Source organism: Muntiacus reevesi, chromosome 11 (genome assembly GCF_963930625.1).
Source record: "Muntiacus reevesi chromosome 11, mMunRee1.1, whole genome shotgun sequence".
NCBI lineage: Eukaryota > Metazoa > Chordata > Mammalia > Artiodactyla > Cervidae > Muntiacus > Muntiacus reevesi.
In genome coordinates this window covers 22,815,648-22,823,047 of record NC_089259.1, presented here as the reverse complement: position 1 = coordinate 22,823,047, position 7,400 = coordinate 22,815,648, and the positions used below count along the sequence as shown (strand labels likewise).

Below are 7,400 nucleotides of genomic sequence, written 5' to 3'. Positions count from 1 at the left end.
ATTGTTAGTCACATAAATATTAGTGCACATAATATAATTAATCTGATTTATATATCTGCACAATCCTTTGAAATTCACATAATTAAAAAAAAAATCTTTCCACATTTAGGATTTTTATGACATCTTCAACTGCTCTGTGAAATCTGCTAGAATATGCCATAGGGAAAGTGATTTTCCATCTTTTGGGGGAGGAATATCTTGTGCTACATTTGTCATGTACACACATCATCATGCTTTCCAGTTTTAGACCAGATGGGTAAATGTCACATGTTTAAAAGTAAATATACAAGCAACTTCCAGTTACCTGTTTTCTTTCTTCATGATTCAGGTTTCTTATTGGAGACACAATTTCAGAGGTGCTTCCACAGCACCTTTTCAAGTTTTTTAAGTAAATTAGCAAAAGTAGATGAAACAATTATGTGAATAAATATTCAATAGTTTGGGACAATGAATAGTGTATTTGTCAGGATGTCAGATGTACAGAAATACTGTTCTTAACTAGTGAATTTGCAACTGTGGTTTAAATAAACTTTTCTTAAAAAAATTTTTTTTTTCACTTTGTAGAGAAGTGAAAAGAAGGTTTCCTCTCCCCTAGCATAAAAGGGAAAATATTTAGACACATGGGTCACAAGAGCCATTTATGCTCAAACTATTTGCTCAAAGCCATGTTCAAAATGTCTCTGGCATTCCGAGGCCCTGGAAAACTCGGAGCGTACTCTTCTGATTAGAACTGGGATGGATCCCAGCGGGCCTGTCATCCTTCCCTCCACCTGGCCGAGGCATCCTCTCTGTACAGAGTGTGCAGTACTCTTTGGCTGCTATTTCACTCTAATTGGAGTCGGTTGCACACGTGGGCTGGGCTCAGGGGGCCCCGGGCCCGCGGAACCCTGTCTGAGTGGAGTTTTCCACTCCATGTTTGGTTTGGCCTGGCCCATGCGATGTCTTGCCAGACCCCAAACTCCTATCGAAGTCAGTCCTCCCCGGATGGGAAGTATTCTTTGTGCTGTTGTGAGAGAACTCTGATCTTTCACTGTAAACCTGGTGGGATGTCTGTTGGCCCGACCAAAGTATGGAGAAGCGAGATTTTCCCCCTGTGAATTACGTGTCTGCAGTGGATGGTATTTGTACTAGTAAAAGTATTTAGGGTTGTGCTGTTGGCTAGGTTCACCCACTTAAAAAACGAGAAGCTCATAAATGTAGTACTGAAAAGCCCTCCACTTAGAAACAATGGATCTTCCAGTTCAGCCGCCAAAGTAAAACATAAGGTATGGTACAAGATGTTAACTTAGGAACAGAATTGTGTGCTGAGGTCTATAGCCTTAGAGAGTTAGCAGAATGTTCTTCTATAAAGTGAGCATGACACATGGGTACACACAGCTGTGCCAAGGGCGTGGTGATCTTGGCATCGACATCAGTGTCTGTCCCTCCCCTCAGCCCTCCCTCACACCTGTGAGGGTGGATTCCTTTTTTTTTTTTTAATTATTTATTTATTTGGCTGTACCAGGTCTTATTCAGCACACGGGATCTTTAGCTGAGGCATATGAACTCTTAGTTGCAGTCTATGGGATCTAGTTCCCTGACCAGGAATTGGGAGCATGGAGTCTTAGCCACTGAACCACCGGGGAAGTCCCAGCATGGACTGCTTTTTATAGTTTATTCCTGTGCCCAAATCTCTCATTCTCTTTTGATGCACTTGTGTGTATGGTAAATGAAGTCCACAAGTTAAACCAACAGATATCTAAGTTTCCTTTTATCCGACATTATACTGGGCATGTAACTTATTGTGGTTTATTATTTATTTATTTATTTTTTTGATTGCTTAACTGATTTTAATAACATGACATAAAGCCCCTACACTTGATATAATTGTTATGCAAAATACATAGATGAATACTGTCTTCTTTTAAAAATATAAAATAAATAAGCAAGACGTGAAAATAGGCAAGTTTCCATTAAATAAATGAAAAATTTAAAAAAAGTTTTGCTTTCCATTTCATTTGAAGAAGGGAAATTATCACTTTAAACAATATTCCAAGTTTATTAAACAAATTAAAAAAAATTTTATAAAATGTTTAACTTTCATCAGCTTCAAGGTTTATGTTACTCCCAAATTCTGCATATAACTGAACTTTCAAATCTGCTAACACCCGCTGAATTGATTCCACTCTGGATTCTAAGGCGTCAATTTCTTCTTGCAAATTTTTCTTGGCTTCTTCTAACATTTCTTGTGTTTCTTCTTGAGAATGACTAATGAAAACATCGCCGATCTGATAAGGTATCATTAAGCAGTCGTCATCTGCAAGCATGATGTCCTCACAGGCATCTTCTAAGTTTTGTAGTTGTTTTTTTTTTTAACTTCTATTTCTTCCTTCAGCTCTGTGATTCTGCTTGTATTTCGTTCAAATTTGTTTATCTTTTGTTGATCTTTAAAAGTGACATTGACGTCTTCTGCAGCCGCCTTCTTCATGGTGGCCGCCATCTTGGGCTTATTGTGGTTTAAAGGAAGTACAAAGCTTACACATGTACAGATCAGTTAAGTCTCCTAGAATGTACTCACAGAGGGAATATACTCATATTACGTCTACACATTTCAAGAAACAAAACACTTGTTGGTATCCCAGAAACTCCTCTTGTGACCCTCATAGTCAGTAACCACGCTTAACTCTAACCACTCCTCTCCATAAATTATCTCCATCCACCCTTTGGAGGTTTATGTAAATAGATGAGTTTATTTAATGACTCATGCAGTATGATGATTTCTTTTGGTCTGGTTTTGTTCAAAATTAAGTTTCTGGAATGCACACGTTTTATTGTAAGTAGCGGTATTTTGTCATTTTTCATCATCGATAACCTTTCATTGTGTGTATGTAGCAAAAATTTTGATATATTCAACTCTAAATAGATTTTGAGTTGTTTCTAGTTCTGAGCTTCTATAGTGCTGCTGTGATCATGTCTGTATAGCTTTTTTAAAAGAACATAGGTTTGCATTTATGTTAGCTATTTAACTAAAAATAGAATTGCTGGGTCATAAAATGTGTGTTTTTCAGTTATAGAAGCTATTACTGAAAAGTTTTCCAAAGTGATTGTATCACATTGTGCTAATGAGCAGCATAGGAGAATCCCAGTTTCTCTAGGTCCTTATCACACTTACTATTGTCAGTCTTTCTAGTTTTAGCCATTCATAGCTGTCAAGTGTTGTACTTGACATATTGTCAATATTGTCATCAAGTGTTGTATTTGACATAGCTGGCAGTAATGTATTTGTCTAATGACTAATGTGGTTGTATACTTTTTCATATGTTTAGTGGTTATTTGTATGTATCCCATCTTCTTTTTAATGATTTTTCAAGTTTTCTATGGGCTTATCTTTTTCTTATTGATTTATAGTTGTTCTGTGATTATTTGGAGTCATTTCCTTGTTGATTATATTTTCTTCCACTCTGTGTATTTCTGTTATCATAATTGGTTTTTTTTTTTATGAAGAAATGGTTAATTATCTGTGTGTATGTGTGTGTGTGTGTGTATGTGTGTGTATCCTGTTTAGGAAATCCTTGTCTAGCACAAGGTCATAAGTATATTCTTTTATATTCTAGAAGCTTTACTCTTCTTTTATATTTATATATATATAGTCTACTTACAAATTGATTTTTGAACATTGTGAGATAGATATTAACATTTTTCCATATGAAAACCAATTAATTCAAAACTGTCTATTGAGACAACATCCTTTTCTCCACTGCTCTTCAGCATCACGTTGTCATAAATCAAATGTCTATATGTGCATTTTTGAATTCTCTATTCTGTTCCATTTATCTATTTGTCTTCATCTTTTTGGCATTACTCCGTTTTCTTGATTACTGTAGGTTTATAGTTTATGTTTTCCTAGATTATAGTTTTCCAAATTTGTTCCTAGCCTCCATACTCTTTTCAAGACAAGGTCCTTATACTTGCAACAATTGGGCAAGAGATTCCCAGAGGTCCCGCAAAGTGCCCAACATCACCAGTGCTGTAAAATAGCAACACTGCCTCTTTCTGACGCTCAGGGCCCATGATTCCTGTTATGATGGTGATTCTTCCTGCCTGCTAGTCCCTGGTGGTGCTGTAGCTTGGAGTGAAAAGGAACTACTGTTTTGTTTCTTTTCCCTGTGGTGAAAGTGTGCTTTCTTTAGGGATCAGGACTTCTAGCCCGACAGAGCTCAGAGCTTTAGGGATGTTTATTCCAGAGTCCTTAACTGGGTCATGGGAGTGGGAGTGGCAGTAAGAAGGCCATCCCATGCTCTGGTTCCTGTGTACATGTAGTCTTCCTATTAGGTGCACATTATCCCATCCAATTCTTTAGTTTAATATATATACTGTCACAGAGGATGGAATTCTGTCCTCATGCTGGGTAGCCTCTACAATGGCACATTAATTGTGACTCAGCAACAACAACAGCTTTTTTTGTGGTATAATATGCAATCCCACCAGTAGATCCTACATTTCTGTTATCAGGGCTCACTTTTGTACCTCCTTTGCTGTAAACATGAGTCATTTGGTCATCTGATCTGATGCAACGTGATGTGAGTCTGATACGGTGGAACAAATGCTCTATACACATTTATGCAGTAGTGCTATTTGAAGCTTGAAGTGCAGGAATAACAAACCCACATCTAGGAGGTCTATCTATTTCTCTGAAATCATCTTACTTTTTAGGAATTAAAAAGCCCATTTAGTAAACTTGGCTCCATATGGTAAAACTTGGCAGAGTTCCTTGAGGAACAGTGCCATGTTGGGGTTCAGCGTTGGCCTCTGTTGCTCTCAGGTTGGGAATTCAGTGGCCGCGGTAGCTAAATGGGCTCCAGGCAGTGGGAGCTAACACAGTTGGACCTGTGTACAGTCTCCATATCTTTTACCTTGGCCACTCCGTTCACATGCCAATTGCAGCTTTGTGGTGACTTATCACTGATGCTGGCTAATGTCCGCAAACTAGGTCCTTTTTTTCTGTTCGGCTCTTTAGTGCTTCTCCTGCAGTGGGTGCTCTCTGATGTGCTTTAACATGTGACAAAGGTCTTCACAGTTGGTGCTCGCTCTCCTATGTGCATCCACATGTCTCTATACCAGACCTCCTTGTCTCCATCTTCCAATCTTCTGCACAGGCTATTCCCCGTCCATGAGTTTATATATATTATAACCTGGGACTATTTCTTCACACAAAAGGGATGACTAGTCATTCTGCCCAAATCTCCAACCATTGAGGAGGTTTTTCTTTGCCCTGTCCTTTAAGGATGCTTCTGAATAAGACTGTAGTGAAGCTATTATTCATTTTTTGTCTTGCGTTTCATACTGAGCTTATTCATCTATAAGGTTTCCTTAGGTTCTTTCTTTCTCTATTAGATGGTCATAAGAAATCCTCTATTCAGTCATAGGTCTGAGCTAAAGGAGGTACACTGGAATAATACTGGTGAGTGACATTGGGAACTGGGCCCTCTCTTTGTGTAGCTGGCTTATGTGATCTGGTTCTGCTGGTGGTGAATCTAGGATACACCATTTCCATCTTATGATGGACTATTTATGAGAGATTTTTTTCTTGGGCTCTAAATCACTGCAGATGGTGACTGCAGCCATGAAATTAAAATATACATGCTCCTTGGAATAAAAGCTAGATCGAGGTGTGATCTGACACACCTAGACCACATATTAAAAAGCAGAGATATAGCTTTGCTGACCAAGGTCCATCTAGTCAAACTTATGGTTTTTCCAGTAGTCATGTATGGATGTGAGAGTTGGACCATAAAGAAAACTGAGCTCTGAAGAAGTGATGATTTTGAATTGTTATGTTGGAGAAGACCCTTGAGAGTCCCTTGGACTGCAAGAAGATCAAACCAGTCAATCATAAAGGAAATCAGTCCTGAATACTCATTGGAAGGACTGATACTGAAGCTGAAACTCCAATATTTTGGCTGCCTGATGCGAATAACTGACTCATTTGAAAATACCATGATACTGGGAAAGATTGAAGGTGGGAGAAGGGGACGACAGAGGATGAGATGGTCGGATGGCAGCACTGACTCGATGGACATGAGTTTGAGCAAGCTCCAGGAGTTGGTGATGGACAGGGAGGCCTAGTGTGCTGCATGCAGTCCGTGGGGTCACAAATAGTCAGACACAACTGAGCAACTGAACAGAACTGATTTCTGAGTCTGCCTGTCCTTATGACTTATTGGGCCTGACAGAAACTAGCTCCAAATATATACATTTCCAAATGAATGGCCACTTAGTGTCCTGTGTCAGGCATTTAGTCTCCATTGTTGTTGTTTTGTTTCTAAGTTGTGGCCAAATATTATGTGACCCCCATGGACTGTAGCCCAGCAGGCTCCTCTATCCATGGGATTCCTCAGGAAAGAACACTGAAGCGAGTTTCCATTTCCTTCTCTAGGGGATCTTCCTGACTCAGGGATTGAACCTGTGTCTCACGCATTGACAGTGGGGGTTCTTTACCACTGAGCCACCAGAAAATCCCCATTTAGTCTCCTGTAGGCAAAGGGCAAAGAAAGATTAGGACCAGGATTTAGGAGTTAGAGCAGCCAAATTCCAGAGAAAATTAAATACCTAAATGTGTTAGGTCTGTTATGCGAGATCAGTAGTCTTATTTTGGGTAGGGAGAAAGGAGAAGGAAACCAGAACACTTGAGATTAGGAACTGGGCCTTCCAGAGCAGTAAAATTTCTGAAATCAGAGGTTAAAGGCAGGCCCTTCCAAACTACAGGCTTCCCCAGTGTCGCTAGTGGTAAAGAACCCACCTGCCAATGCTAATAGAAGTAAGAGACGCGGGTTCGATCCTTGAATCAGGAAGATCCCCTGGAAGAGGGCGTGGCAAACCACTCCAGTACTCTTGCCTGGAGAATCCCATGGACAGAGGAGCCTGGTGAGTTACAGTCCATAGAGTCACAAAGAGTCAGACATGACTGAAGCAACTTAGCATACATGCAAGCCTCCAAAATAAGCTCCATGTTTCATGTGGCATCTTTTCCCAACACCTCTCATACTATCAGTTCAGTTCAGTCACTCAGTTGTGTCCGACTCTTTGTGACCCCATGGATTGTAGCATGCTAGGCTTCGCTGTCCATCACCAACTCCTGGAGCTTGCTCAAACTCATGTCCATTGAGTCAGTGATGCCATCCAACCATCTCATCTTCAATCATTCCCAGTATCATGGTATTTTCAAATGAGTCAGTTATTCGTATCAGGTGGCCAAAGTATTGGAGTTTCAGTTTCAGCATCAGTCTTCCAATGAATACTCAAGACTGATTTCCTTTAGGATGGACTGGTTGGATCTCCTTGCAGTCCAAGGGACCCTCAAAAGTCTTCTCCAACACCACAGTTCAAAATCATCAATTCTTCGATGCTCAGTTTTCTTTATG

The 7,400-nt window shown here is 39.7% G+C and overlaps 1 pseudogene; it reads right to left on the bottom strand.

The window, feature by feature from the left end:
- Nucleotides 1-1,800: 1,800 nt before the first annotated feature.
- LOC136144396 (prefoldin subunit 4 pseudogene) lies at nt 1,801-2,479 on the bottom strand (annotated as a pseudogene).
- Nucleotides 2,480-7,400: the final 4,921 nt, after the last annotated feature.